The sequence below is a fragment of the Somniosus microcephalus genome, chromosome 24, assembly GCF_052327205.1.
Source record: "Somniosus microcephalus isolate GS21.2 chromosome 24, FLI_Smic_1.0, whole genome shotgun sequence".
Lineage (NCBI taxonomy): Eukaryota > Metazoa > Chordata > Chondrichthyes > Squaliformes > Somniosidae > Somniosus > Somniosus microcephalus.
The window spans coordinates 36,258,217-36,274,087 of NC_141010.1; the positions used below are offsets into that span (position 1 = coordinate 36,258,217).

Here is a 15,871-nt window from a genome sequence, read left to right on the forward strand (position 1 = left end):
GTTGCGGAAGGACAACGCATGACCAGTACCAGTGCTGGTTCAAAGATAAAGAATGCAGGCAATGTGGCAAACTTGGTCACATAGCGAGAGTATGCTGGTCAGGAAAGAAAACCAACAGCAAGAAATCTCCACAGGAGAAGTACAAAAAAGGTACATATGGTGATGGACAGTAGTTCAGACGAACAGAAAAGTGATACAGACTCCGGAAGCAAGGAGCTGGGTTGTCTGAAACTACATAAGGTAACCAAAATGGAGGATCACCAGACTATCTGAGTTACACTCAAGATAGACGGAGTCCAAGTGAAAATGGAATTGGACACAGGATCAGCCCTATCAGTCATAAACCAAAGGGACTACAAGCGGCTATTTTCACATATGCCCTTGAAAGCAACAGAGATTGTCTTGAAGACGTACACGGGGCAAAAAGTCTACCCCAAAGGAAAAATAAGGGTGAAAGTGATATACAAAGGCCAGGAAATACCTAAAATGGATATATATGTATTGCCAGATGGAGGACCACCATTGCCAGGACGTGAATGGATCCGGAAGATACAATTAGATTGGCATTCCATACAGGCACTGAAGGTTGAGGCCAAAAAGGATGACGACGTCACACCTGGACGACTGTCAAAAATGCTAACTGACGCAAAAGAAGTGTTCCAGGAGGGACTAGGAACACTAAATGGAATAACAGCAATGATTAAAATAGAGGAAAATGCAAGCCCAAAGTTTCTGAAGGCCAGACCAGTGCCTTATGCGATTAGACCAGCCGTCGAAGCAGAGCTGGAAGGGTTGGAATGCTCAGGAGTACTGTCCAAAGTAGACTGGAGCGAGTGGGCTACACCCATCGTTCCTGTAATGAAGAGGTCGTTGAGTAATACGCCTGGGGAACCAAAGAAGGTCCGCATCTGTGGGGATTTTAAGGTGACAGTGAACCCAGTCCTTCACACGGTACAATATCCGCTTCCACGAATTGAGGATATTTTCGCCTCGCTATCTGGAGGTAAACGCTTCACAAAAATTGATCTAGCCCAGGCGTACTTGCAAATGGAGGTAGAAGAAGCCTCGAAACAATACCTCACGATCAACACTCATAAAGGTCTCTACCAATACAACCGGCTGGTGTTCAGGGTAGCATCGGCTCCGGCTAGTTGGCAAAGGGCGATGGATCAAGTCCTTCAAGGGATTCCAGGGACCCAGTGTTATTTGGACGACATCCTGGTCACGGGTGAAAATGACAGTGATCACCTCGCCAACCTGGAGAAGGTGCTCACCAGATTAAAGGAATATGGGCTACGAGCTAATCGCCACAAGTGCGAGTTTTTCCAGAAGCAGATCTCGTATTGTGGCCACGTTATCGATGAAGAGGGGTTACATAAGTCCCCTGAAAAGATTGAGGCAGTAGTCAAGGCTCCAGCACCGGAAAATGTGTCACAGCTGAGGTCGTTCCTCGGGCTGGTAAACTACTACCATAAGTTCTTACCAAACTTGTCTACGGTATTACACCCACTGAACACCCTACTGCAAACAGGGGTACCATGGAAGTGGAATGACGAACGTAAACGAGCTTTCCAGAAGTGCAAAGAATTGATCACATCAAAAGAGGTGTTGGCCCATTTCAACCCAGCGCTACCAATTCGTTTGGCATGTGATGTATCACCCTATGGTATTGGAGCAGTGCTGTCGCACAAATTCCCAGACGGGTTGGAGAGGCCAGTAGCCTTTGCGTCTCGGTCACTAACCTCAGCCGAGCGCAACTACGCCCAAATTGACAGGGAGGCCCTCAGCCCAGTATGGGGAGTAAAAAAATTCAACCACTATCTGCATGGGCAGAAGTTCACCTTGCTGACTGACCACCAACCACTTGTCTCCATCTTTAATCCTAAGAAGGGCGTTCCAGTGATGACTGCACAACGGTTACAAAGATGGTCCCTGTTTCTAGGGGCGAATCAATATGAAATAGAATATAAAGGCACGAAACAGCATGGAAACGCTGATGGGCTATCACGCCTGCCACTACCTACTGTGGAGGAAGCACCAGCAGTGGACCCTATCGAGATATTTTATTCGTCAATAATTGAACGATTGCTAGTGACGAACGCGGATATAGAGAAGGTTGACCTGCAATGATCCGACGCTGTCTCGGGTATATGATTTGACGGCGAGGGGATGGTCAACACATGGCGACTCACTGTTGCCAGCATTCTCATCCAGAAGAGAACAGCTGTCAGTATGCCAGGGGACAGTGATGTGTGGATCCAGAGTGGTGATTCCACCTAAGTTAAGGGAGAGAGTGCTAAATGAGCTTCATGAAGGTCATCTGGGAGGAGTGAAAATGAAAAGCCTTGCTGGGGCTTATGTGTGGTGGCCGGGAATCGATCAACAAATCGAGGACCTAACCAAGAGCTGCTCAGGATGCCAGAAGGTCCAAAATGCACCACCACATGCCCCTCTACACCCATGGGAGTGGCCCTCCTCTCCATGGCAGCGGGTGCATATTGATTTTGCTGGTCCATTCATGGACTCAATGTTCTTAATAGCAGTGGATGCTCATTCAAAATGGCCTGAGGTGATAAAAATGTCCTCAACCACTACAGAGAAAACGATTGCAGTCCTACGGACCATATTTGCCAGGAACAGCTTGCCAGAGCAGATTTGCTCTGATAAAGGAACACATTTTGTGTCCGAAGAGTTTCGAAAATTTATGAGAAGGAATGGGGTATGGCATTACACATCCGCCCCGTATCATCCAGCCACAAATGGATTGGCTGAGAGGTTCGTACAAACCTTTAAAAAGGCGATAAAGGCTATGTGCGACGATGAAATTCCACTACAGCATAAGGTGGACAATTTCTTATTAGCCTACAGAAATACGACACATGCAGTTACCAACCAGACCCCGGCCATGATGTTCTTTAACCGAAGGTTGAGATCTCGTCTGGATTTGCTCAGACCAAATGTGCGAAGAAATGTTGAGGATAAACAATTCCAGCACATCAATGAGAAGCCGACAAGGAGCTTCAACGTAGGACAACCAGTCTTGGCCCATGACTACCGAACAGAGAAATGGCAACCCGGAACGGTATGCACAAGGCAGGGGCCATTAATGTACACAGTGGATGTCGGGGAGAACATTGTGAGACACCACGTCGATCAGATCGTAGCGTCACAGGAACGAGTCAACCCCATGTCTCGCGTACCTGGGGATGAACCCGACATACCGGTAGCATCTACCTCAGAACCAGTAGCAGTGGAACCCGATGAACTAACCGACGAAAAGGGGCCAGAATCGCCTCCGCACCAAGAACAAGAACCTCAGGAAAGGCGCTATCCAGAAAGGATCAGGAAGCCGCCCCAAAGACTGAATCTGTAAATGGACTATTGTCGTTTAATGTACATATTAAAGTGTTAATTGTTATTTGATTATGGGTACTGCTAATCTAAAAAGGGAATTGTAGTGTATGTACCTTTAAGAGAGAACTACTTTTGCAGCTCCTGTATACTGCAGTACCGGCAGTGACCACACCTGTAAATAAGCCTTGAGCATGCCTCTGTACCCCCAGTCTTGAGACTACCCTACTCCAGTAAACACCTGTTGATTGTTGAGCACGGTGGCATAGTGGTTAGCACTGTTGCCTCACAGCGCCAGGGACCCGGGTTCAAATCCGGCCTCGGGTGACTGTCTGTGTGGAGTTTGCACATTCTCCCCGTGTTTGCGTGGGTTTCCTCCCACAGTCCAAAGATGTGCGGGTTAGGTTGATTGGCCATGATAAAAAAAAAAAATTTTTTAATTGGCCCTTAGTGTTAGGGGGGATTAAATACGTGGGGTTACGGGGATAGGGCTTGTGTGGGATGGCTGTCGGTGTAGGGACCGGGTGCTAGGGTTTGGATGATCAGCCATGATCTCGTTGAATGGCGGAGCAGGCTCGAAGGGCCGAATGGCCTACTCCTGCTCCTATCTTCTATGTTTCTATGTTAAGTTACAGCATCCGTGTAGTTATTGAAAACATCATACTCTGAGAATCATGGATCTAACAAAAACTACCGCGGAACATAATTGGCATCAGTGGCTCTTAAGGTGGTGATTCTTTGGGTAACATATAGGATGGTTTGGAGACTGGCAGAGTATTTAAAAGGGAACAGGCTGAACTTTGCTCTCATGAAGATGTAGAGCATATAAAACCATGGAACCTCGTAAGGGGAAAACAACCTACATTGCTTTCATCAACTTTTGTAAAGGTTTCAATCTACTGCTCAAGATGGCTTGACAAAGATGTTCAGAACGATAGAAATACATAGCAAATCTTGGATTTTATCTAAAATGTGTACAAGGGCTCCAACTTCTGTGTAAGGATAGATAGAAAACTTGAACATATCGCTTTCTTGAAATAACGAGGCATAGTTTTGCATTATCACCCAAACTATTTGACATCTTCATTAATGTACTGGATGACCCATAAGGACAGCCTCCAATTGTCTGTTCTATACATTTCTGAAATGGTGGCACTACTTTTGGCTGATGATATTGTGTTGTTGGCAGTCCCTCCTGGTTACCTAGTGAGGTGTGCTCATCAGCATGAACAATGGACTAACTGGTGAGATGTGACAACGGGTGCCCCCACGTGCAATATTATGGCTTTGCACAGTTTAGAAGCAGATCTCAAAAGGTATTGAGGAGCATCCGGCATAATCATAACACTACTTAGGGTTCTGGTGGTTGCCAATTTTAGCCTGAAAAGGGAGCTTGGTTCGTTCTTTAAAAAGTTGAGCTTAGTAAACAAGACATTTGTCCAGTGGGGTCTAGCTCAGTTCCAGGCAACCCTACAAGCCAATGAGTAGAGCAGTTCTTGCTAAAAAAAAGCAGCAGTTCTCTGCATAGTAAGCTGTGCAGTTTTAGTTAGTTAAATTCCTTGCGCACACTCAAGGGTCGCTAAACCTTGGTTCTTGGCAACTGCCTTCGCTGACGGTCTCTACTGGCAAAGATGCACTTTATATTCAGAAAAAGCAAATTTTCTGTGTAGATTCCTCAATAGAATTCTTTAGTAGGACTCGGTAGAAGTATAGCGATGATTTTCAACGCACGTCAAGACACCCAAATGACCAAACAAAATGACCCGCTGACATGAACTGTAAGTTCACATGAAAAACGATGCCGAGTGAGGTACAGGAGGGCTGCTAGAGCCCATGAAACTGGACTCCAGCATTAGTCCGTTCTTACAGGGAAAAAACAGTAAAACACGAGGCAGCAACCGTTACCAGAATTTGGTGAACTGAATCCAAGGCTCTTCTTGGTGTCACAGATCATTAAATGGGTAAATAAAAAGTGAAGGCGGCAAAGTAACTAATTTATGTTTTAATTATAAAAAGAATTACAAAACTGCGTTAAAAAACATGTTTGTCTATGTTGCTCATAGATAGGCATGCACGTCAAAGGGAGATAACACCAGTGGGTTTTAAAAAAAAAATACAGTATGTAGCAATCCAATTAAGGTACATTTGCTGCAAGAAAACTGAAGGGCACCCTGCAATTCTGGGATACATTTAACAAAGGTCAATGAAAGTGTAGATTTTTGATGACAACATATTTACGTTGTGGGGCCACTGACTATGCCAAAAGCCTGTATTCCTATAGCTTCTTTAATGCAGCAAGAATCTTAAGAGGAGTTTCTAATGCTATTCCAAATTTGACCGAGTCCATTTCTTTTCCATACATGAAGTGTTTGAAGAGCAGTGACTGGAAGCAAGAACTGGAAAATACTAGGGTGCAGTGCAATAGGTTTCATTCACAAGCACCATGACAAAACATCCCATTTCAAAACGTTAGGCACTAATAAAGCCTTTTTGTGACCTTAAACATTAAATCACAACACTACAGCAGTAGTCTGGCATTGGTTCCAAGCATCCAACTATCTACACAGTGCATTACTGCTTTTATCCACTTATCTGGGGACGTGGGCAACTTTACAAAGGAATTATTGAGAAGGAAAAATAACATTGCACTCAATACACCCTACCAACCATTTTCTCTACCTAGAATGCATACATTTGTAATAACAATTCTTCCTTTTTTGCATCTTGTGGCAGTTTGAGGACCAAATGACCAGTCAAGGCAAGTATAGCATAGCAAGATATCTAGTGCAGACAGTTCTCTTTACTCTGCTCCAACAAAGCATAACCCCCACCTAAGGGCAACACTTCCCTATTGCACTGTGAGTTTTTCAACTTCACACAGAAGCTCTTGCATAAAATTGCTAAACTGCATGAATTTGGGCAATTTTACTTTTGTACCTACAACTACTGGCTCAATAAAGCAGACTCATTTCCAGTCAGATTACTCCACGGAGCAGAGAGGACATTTTCCTCCCAATCAATGTTCCTGCTAAATTGTCTTGGTTCTGCGCGGACTGTTTATTTCAATGCGCGGTCCCTTTATATTTCGGCGCATGTGCGGTATTTCAAATGGAAAAGCTTGTGAGCAGCAGGAGCGGTACCTTGCAGATTACTGCGGGCCGCACACGCAGCTTAGAGGGAACTTTGCTCCCAATCTGATGTGGCTTCAAGGTCAGATCTCAGACATGAAAGGACAGCACACTAATCAACAACAACAACTTGTATTTATATAGCGCCTTTAATGTAGTAAAACAGCCCAAGGCACTTCACAGGATCATTATCAAACAAAATTTGACACGAGCCACGTAGGGCAATATTAGGACAGGTGTGGTAGGTTTTAAGGAGCGTCTTAAAGGAGGAAAGAGAGGTACAGAGGCAGAGAGATATAGGGAGGGAATTCCAGAGCTTAGGGCTTTGGCAGCTGAAGGCACAGCCACCAATAGTGGAGCAATTAAAATCGGGGATGCTCAAGAGGCCAGAATTGGAGGAGCGCAGATAACTCAGAGGGTTGTAGGGTGGGAGGAGATTACAGAGTTAGGATGGGGTGAGGCCTTGAAAACAAGAAGGAGGAAAAAAAAAATATCGAGGCTTTGCTTAACCAGGAGCCAAAGTAGGTCAATGAGCACCGGGGGGGTGATGGGTGAACAGGGCTTGGTGCGAGTTAGGACACGGGCAGCAGAGTCTTGGATAACCTCAAGTTTATGGAGGGTACAACGTGGGAGGCCGGCCAGGAGTGCATTGGAATAGTCAAGTCTAGAGGATGAGCCCACTGCAGCATCCAATCCCTGATACCAACCACTTCCAATCAGCATTGGTAGATCTCAGCCAAGGGAGATCCCAACACTGGAAAATCACTTAACTGCCTGAAAAGTGGCTAAAAGCTAAGCTTCTGCTTTGAGTACATTACTCATAAATTCACCGTTCTTTAAGTATGCTCAAGACCTCCAAGTTTTAATCAGGTTTTTCGCCCCCCAAAAAAATGTATAAAAAGCTATGGACACTGTTTCTCAAACTGTAATACCTAAACATTCAAATGGGGAAGTACTGAACTTTTTGCCTCTGAATATTTGTCATATTTTCTTTGGGCAGTACTGTGCCTGGATGGTGTCAAAAGTACTATATCTGCTCCTCCCTCTTTTGAGGTGATTAATGTCCAATCACCGACATCTGATCTTTTCTCAGGATTTCACACAGTTACATAATGCAAGGTTTTCTTGTCCTACCTACCCCTGGTTTCTCCAACTTTCCGCCCTTCCATCCTGAAGGTTTGAACTCCTTTATTGGGGTACTGTTCTAAACCTCAAGGGTCTATTACTGAAATTGTGCTAGGCACTTTACAACAATATAAAATTACAGGCACTGCTCGAACACACTTTAAGATATTAACTTTTAAGGACCACTCACAAACGGAAACATTTTAAGAAGCATACAAGGGAAGAGGGTTAAATCTTTTATTCATCCATTACGTTTTGTTTTGTCCAGCTCCAGTACATAGGAATTCGTGCTCGTGTTTCCTTCACCTATTTAGAGCATTGGTTTCCAAATATAGGTGCCTGGACTCTGGATGGAAGAGGGTCAACTATCCACTGGTGATCAGATTTCCTTATTTCTTGACTTAATAGCACATTATTTATGTTGCTGAATACTAAAATAAAAGTGTTCTATGCAATAATAGCACGGGTTTCCTTCCTATAGCCATCAATGTCTTTTTGAAGTTAAAAGGGGAATCAGTGGCATTGAGTTAATATTTGGAGGGGGGTCTACAGGATTGTGTCAGTACTTCCAGGGGGTCTTGAAAGAGTCTCAGTATTTGCAGGGGTCCCAAACAAAGAAGTTTGGAAACCATTAGCTTAGAGGGAACAGTAGCATAGTGGTTATGTTACTGAATTAATAATCCAGAGACCTGGGCTAATGATCCAGAGACCCAAGTTCAAATCCCACCGTGGCATCAGTTAAAAAAGCTAGCATCAGTAATGGTGACCATGGAACTATCGGTTTGTCGTAAAAACCCATCTGGTTCACTAATGTCCTTTAGGGAAGGAAATCTACTGTCCTTACCGGGTCTGGCCCATATGACTCTCAACTGCCCTCTGAAATGGCCGAGCTAGCCACTCAGTTGTAACAAACCGCTACAAAAAACAAGAAGAATAAAACGGGATGGACCACCCGGCGTTGACACAATGGGCACGACAACGGCACACCCAGCCCAGCCGACCCTGCAAAGTCCTCCTCACTAACATCTGGGGACTTGTGCCAAAATTGGGAGAGCTGTCCCACAGACTAGTCACGCAACAGCCTGACAGTCATACTCACAGAATCATACCTTTCAGCCAATGTCCCAGATTCCTCCATCACTATCCCTGGGTATGTCCTGTCCCACCGGCAAGACAGACCCACCAGAGGTGGCGGCACAGCAGTATACAGTCGGGAGGGAGTGGCCTGGAGAGTCCTCAACATTGACTCTGGACTCCATAAAGTTTCATGGCTTTAGGTCAAGAATGGGTAAGGAAACCTCCTGCTGATTACCACCTACCGCCCTCCCTCAGCTGATGAATCAGTACTCCTCCATGTTGATCACCACTTGGAAGAAGCGCAGAGAGTAGCGAGGGCACAGAATGTACTCTGGGTGGGGGACTTCAATGTCCATCGCCAAGAGTGGCTCGGTAGCACCACTACTGACTGAGCTGGCCGAGTCCTGAAGGACATAACTGCCAGTCTGGGCCTGCAGCAGGTGGTGAGAACCAACATGAGGGAAAAGTCTACTTGACCTCGTCCTCACCAATCTACCCACCGCAGATTCATCTGTCCATGACAGCATTGGTAGCAGTGACCGCCGCACAGTCATTGTGGAGACAAAGTCCCGTCTTCACACTGAGGACACCCTCCATCATGTGTGGCACTACCACCGCGCTAAATGGGATAGATTCAGAACAGATCTAGCAGCTCAAAACTGGGCATCCATGAGGAGCTGTGGGCCATCAGCAGCAGAATTGCATTCCACCACAATCTGTAACCTCATGGCCCGGCAGATCCCTCACTCTACCATTACCATCAAGCCAGGGAACCAACCCTGGTTCAATGAGGAGTGCAGAAGAGCATGCCAAGAGCAGCACCAGGTGTACCTAAAAATGCAGTGCCAACCTGGGGAAGCTGCAACACAGCTCTATATGCATGCCAAACAGCAGAAGCAGCATGTTATAGACAAAGCTAAGCAATCCCACAATCAGCAGATCAGATCAAAGCTCTGCAGTCCTGCCACATTCAGTCGTGAATGGTGGTGGACCACTAAACAACTAACATTTTGAGGAAGCGCCATGAATATCCCCATCCTCAAAGAGGGCGGAGCCCAGCATGTGAGTGCAAAAGGCAAGACTGAAACGCTTGCAACCACCTTCAGCCGGAAGTGCCGAGTGGATGATCCATATCGGCCTCCTCTGGAGGTCCCCACCATCACAGAAGCCAGACTTCAGCCAATTCGATTCAAGAAATGGAGGAGAGCACTGGATACAGCAAAGACGATGGGCCCCGACAACATCCTGGCTGTCGTGCTGAAGACCTGTGCTCCAGAACTAGCCTCGCCTCTAGCCAAGCTGCTCCAGTACAGCTACAATACTGGCATCTATCCTGTAATGTGGAAAACTGCCCAGGTGTGTCCTGTCTACAAAAAGGACAAATCCAATCCATCCAATTACCACCCCATCAGTCTATTCCCAATCATCAGCAAAGTGCTGGAAGGTGTCATCAACAGTGCTGCTATCAAGCAGCACTTACTTACCCATAACCTGCTCACTGATGCTCAATGTGCGTTCCACCAGGACCACTCGCCTCCAGACCTCATTACAGCCTTGGTCCAAACATGGACAAAAGAGCTGAATTCCAGATATGAGGTGAGAGTGACTGCCCTTGACATCAAGGCAGCATTTGTGGCATGAAGGAGCCCTGGTAAAACTGAAGTCAATGGGAATCAGGGGGAAACTCTCCACTGGCTGGAGTCATACCTAGCACAAAGTAAGATGGTTGTGATGATTGGAGGTCAATCATCACAGCCCCAGAACATCACTGCAGGAGTTCCTCAGGGCAGTGTCCTAGGCCCAACCATCTTCAGCTGCTTCATTAATGACCTTCCCTCCAACATAAGGTCAGAAATGGGGATGTTCGGTGATGACTGCACAGTGTTCAGTGCCATTCACAACTCCTCAGATAATGAAGCAGTCCATGCCCGCATGCAACAAGACCTGGATGAAATTCAGGCTTGGGCTGATAAGTGACGAGTAACATTCACACCACACAAGTGCCATGCAATGATTATCTCCAACAAGTGAGAGTCTAACCACCTCCCCATGACATTCAACAGCATTACAATAGCTGAAACCCCCATCAACATCCTGGGGGTCACTTTTGACCAGAAACTTAACTGGACCAGCCACATAAATACTGTGGCAACAAGAGCAAGTCAGAGGCTGGGTATTCTGCGGCAAGTATCTCACTTCCTGACTCCCCAAAGCCTTTCTACCATCTACAAGGCAGAAGTCAGGAGTGTGATGGAATACTCTCCACTTGCCTGGATGAGTGCAGCTCCAACAACACTCAAGAAGCTCGACACCATCCAGGACAAAGCAGCCCGCTTGATTGGCACCCCATCCACCAACTTAAACATTCACTCCCTCCACCACCGGCACACCGTGGCTGCAGTGTGTACCATCTACAAGATGACTGCAGCAACTCGCCAAGGCTTCTTCAGCAGCACCTCCCAAACCCACGACCTCTACCGCCAAGAAGGACAAGGGCAGCAGGCCCATGGGAACACCATCACCTGAAAGTTCCCCTCCAAGTCACACAACATCCTGACTTGGAAGTATATCGCCGTTCCTTCATCGTCGCTGGGTCAAAATCCTGGAACTCTCTCCCTAACAGCACTGTGGGAGTACCTTCACCACACGGACTGCAGCGCTTCAAGGGCAATTAGGGATGGGCAATAAATGCTGGCCTTGCCAGCAACGTCCACATCCCACGAATGAATGAAAAAAAGAGGGGTCAGGGAGTTTCAGCATTAAAAAAAAACGTTCTTAGCTGATCAAGGCACTGAGTCAGAGATCAGGAAAGTCCCAGGTGCAACCCAAGTTAGGCGATGTTAGTTGCAGTCCCTGGGTTACGGAGGAGAGGAAAATAAAATATCTGCCATGGTTCCCAGTCTGGATTGTAATCAAATGATTTCCTGCCAGAAGTGTGCATGTGGGCATTAGGTGAGAACATAATTGGGCTCAGCTCTGATGATCTTGAATTGCTGCTCAGTGCCCACCTTTAGGCTCACAGATGAAGAATGGCCACTTGGCGACATGCTGAAGGCTAACTGGCTCCAGTGGAACTGTCCCCGGCAAGGATTCAATACATTCAGAAAGCAGCAGGGGAGGAGAAAAATGGCAGAAGAAAATTGGTGATATTTTGAACAGCCCTTTAGTGACTGGCCTAATTGTCACACTTCCACACAATTATTCAGAGATACAATTTTTTAAGTGGGAAAGCAAAGATTATTTCTGTGAAAAAGATGAACATGATGGATGGTCCATGACTCAGCTGACTAAAAACAGACATGGAATAGGAACACGCCACATGTGAGGAAGACATTGTAAGTGAAGTCTCAAAGTCACCCTCGATTGACCAGATTTTAAACGATTCTACCTATGGATCAAGAGAGCCGATGCTGCATCACATCCTGCAATTTATTTTGGACCTGCGATCTCCAACTACAACATTAATGAAACTATATCTTCTCATAAACTGCAGTGAGATATTTAAAGCAGCAGAGGAAAATAGAGAGTGTTAATGCTTACTTTAATAAAATTCATGTGCTCATCCCTTTAAAAGATCATTTATTTATTGACACAGCCTTGTACTGTAACTGCACTCCTCTCCTGAAAGTGCAGCCTTGCTTTTGCTTGACATTGATACAAGGGCTGGCAATGTCACTTTTTTTCCAGTAGGCCCTTTAATGAGAATACCCCTGAGGTGGACAGGATTATTTAGCCCCACAAAGAGTGCCTTAGTTGGCTGCGATAAAGCAAACCACAACGGCTGCCAGAAATTCTGCAGCATACACCTTCCGCCTCAAGAGCAGCTGCAATAAAGATGACAAGGAACTGCAGAACACACTGAAACAGCAACCCCCACAAATAGCTTTCAGTACTGAACTAAGAAATTAATGACACGCAAATTGACCTGAAGGACGAATCCTTTAATCCACCAATAATCGTAAATTCCCTGGTAGTGTGGAACCGTCATCTATTATTGCTGTTCAAAAATCAATGCCCAGGCTAGGACAGTATTGGAGAACGCTAATGTCACCATGAAGGGCAGGATTGTGGCTTCAATCACTATGAAGTTTCATTTTGGCACAAAAGCCCTCAAAACAAGTTCAGCAAGTCAGAACAGTGGTCAAAGAAACAGACTCGGAGGTCATTGTGGGTCCGATACAGCACAGTAATGCACCATAGATTCTGAATCCCAGCATTGTCAATACTTTTACTTTCAGATTATTTTTCCCCTGGCTATTCTTTGTGCCAGTACTTTATCTGATTCAAAGCAAATGGAAGCATTTTGCCAGGAGTGGAAGAGGCATTCTGACCAGACTAATAGGCAGATTTGCTGAGTGTGCAATCTCATTATCAGTGAGAAAGTGCCCACACAAGCACAATCCAGACTCGCGGAAAAACAGTTCCCAGGACCTCAAAACTATGGAACTTTTTTTTACTTCCCTCAAACCCTAGCTTGCAGCACCTAGTTACTCCTGGATTTCTCTCAATCTCTCCCATACTCTTCTCAACCTTGGTAATGTCTTGCACTACAGGCCTTTGCTAAGTGCTTGATAACAAAAAAACACTGAACTATAGCACAGTCTCACTAGCAAAACAAATGACCTAGTATACATAAAATGTAAGTTATAGCTGAAAAAAATATACCCAGTACAATATTCAAACAAACTGCAGGGCGTCTTGATGTATAGATTTTACACTGAAATGTGCTCAAACAGAAAATTTCACTTATAATTAACACCCATTAATCTATGTTAATCTAATTTTGCAGCATGTTTTATAGTGATAGTGGAAAAAAGTAATACCCAGTTTCTTTCCAATGACATTTGAGTGTTTGCAGCCAGTAGTGTAAGTGCACGTTACACAACAGTAGTGTTTGTGAGTGGCCCCATCGCCAAGTTAGACAAGCTGAAACAGCAACAAAAACGAGCTTACTTTCTTCTGGGGTGGGGGGGGGGGGGGGAGAGAAAATAGAAAAATAAAAGTGTTATGTGAAGCAGATGAGCCTACAAGGTCTCCCCTCCTCCTCTTCCATCCTCCACTCCCCCGTTTGCTCGGCTCCTTTCCTCAAGGTAGTCACTCTTCTGGGGTGCGGTTCCACATGTTCTGGCACCCCACTGATGCCACACACAAGTCACCATTCACACAAGAGTCTGGATAGGGCAAATCAGCAAGTTACTCAATCAAGGCAAGCATCAGTGACGAGCCTGATCGAGTCCTCATGGGATACAAACAGTCACCCATTTCCAGGAGGGATTATTGGAGGGGGACTTTGGCCAGTTTAGAAACCTCGCATTTTGACCACATCATTCCTTTACTTTTTGCTCAGTGTCCACCTCACTCCTTGTAAAGGACTGTGGAATGTTTAGATTTACAAGGATGATACCAGAAATGCGAGGTTATACCCACCAGGAAAGGATGAACAGGCTGGGTCTCTCTTCTGTTGAAAAGAGAAGGCTGAGGGGTGACCTAATAAAGATCTTTAAAATTATGAAAGGTTTTGATAGATTAACCAGAGAGAGAATGTTTCCACTTGTGGGGAAGAGCAAAACTAGAGGCCATCAATATAAGAAAGTCACCAAGAAATAAAATAGGGAATTCAGAAGAAACTTCTTTACCCAGAGAGTGGTGAGAATGTGGAACTCGCTACCACAGGAAGTGGTTGAAGCGAATTGTACAGATGCATTTAAGGGGAGGCTAGATAAGCATATGAGGGAGAAGGGAATAGAGGGTTATGCTGATAGGGTTAGACGAGGAAAGACGGGAGGAGGCTCGAGTGGAGCATAAACGCCGGCATGGACTGGTTGGGCCGAATGGCCTGTTTCTGTGCTGTACATCCTATGTAATCCTATGTATGTAATGTTCTTATATGCGAGTTGTGCTAAATAAATGAGGTAACTAGCTTCTTGGAGGGAGCTTTAAAAAGAGATAGGAGTGTGTTATTTAAGGTCAGGAGAGATAATTATGCCGAAAATGTCAATAGATAACGGACTAAGTAAAATACAGTTCTACAGCTGCCAGCAGCTGATTTGCATGACGTGCAAGAGTCATTCTTTATAACTGAGGCAAGACAGTCTATGTCAACAGGCTATTCAACCATACAGGGCATCATTGTCAAGCTTAAACCTGTCCTGACCCAACATCCACATACACACAATCTCTGGCAGGTTAAATTCATTCTCGGTCGGAGGCTAGGCAACAGTTGGGGCATTCCAATTTCTCTTTACTGGGATAGACACAGATCAATCTGCTAAGGTTCTCACTCCTGATCTCTACCCAGTGGGCCTTGTTGCAAAATGAACCTGCGAGGAAAGGGTCAGACGCGGCTGCAATGTTCTTCATAATCAATTATCCTGTCAACACTATCTGATCACACATTAAGAATGACACCGAAATGTAATGTCAAGAGAGCACCAGTGGAAAGATACCCCAATAGGAATCAGCACCTTGAGGAGAGCTGGGATGGGGAAAATGCACTGCAAGCCCTCCAGTCAAAAGATTCATACAAATGAGAAAGGTCATTGATCTCTCAACCTCTCGAGCAGTAGTGGCAGTATTTTAAAATTAAAAAATGATTACTCTACAGTCTGGTATTGATTCAGTTATTAGCTCAGTTCAGCATGCTTTTCACACCAAAACTCACCACAACAATCTGAACCAAACAAGACATGTCACCATCCGAGCTATAAACCTTCAAAGCTCAAGTGCAAGGCAGAAAAAGCCAATCTCTGATCTGGCACGAGCCACAGCTCAGAGTCCATCATATGTCGACATGTTCTACTCTTAATTGGCAAAAGAACCAGAGGCAATATGAAGGGATAGAAATGACACAGCAAGTTGTGATCTGGAATGCACTGAAAAGATGGTGGAAGCAGATTCAACAATAACTTTCAAAAGGGAATTGGATAAATACTTGAAGTGGAAAAATGTGCAGGGCTATGGGGAAAAGAACAGGGAAGTAGGATTAATTGAATAGCTCTTTCAAATAGTTGGCACAGACACCATAGGCCAAATAGCCTCTGTGTGCTGCATCATTCTATGATTCTATAATAAATCCCTCTCTTCCACAGTAATCAAATTTCTCAAAATTCAGCACCAAGATCATTCAGAATATTTTCCATGTCCAGTGTAGTTAACAATTCAGCCAGGATATATGAACCACTAACCTCCCC

General features: G+C 45.2%; 1 protein-coding gene across 1 annotated transcript in view; it reads right to left on the reverse strand.

The window, feature by feature from the left end:
- Positions 1-15,871, reverse strand: part of LOC147101236 (ORM1-like protein 3) — a 64,677-nt gene that overhangs the window by 47,910 nt on the left and 896 nt on the right. The window lies entirely within an intron of this gene.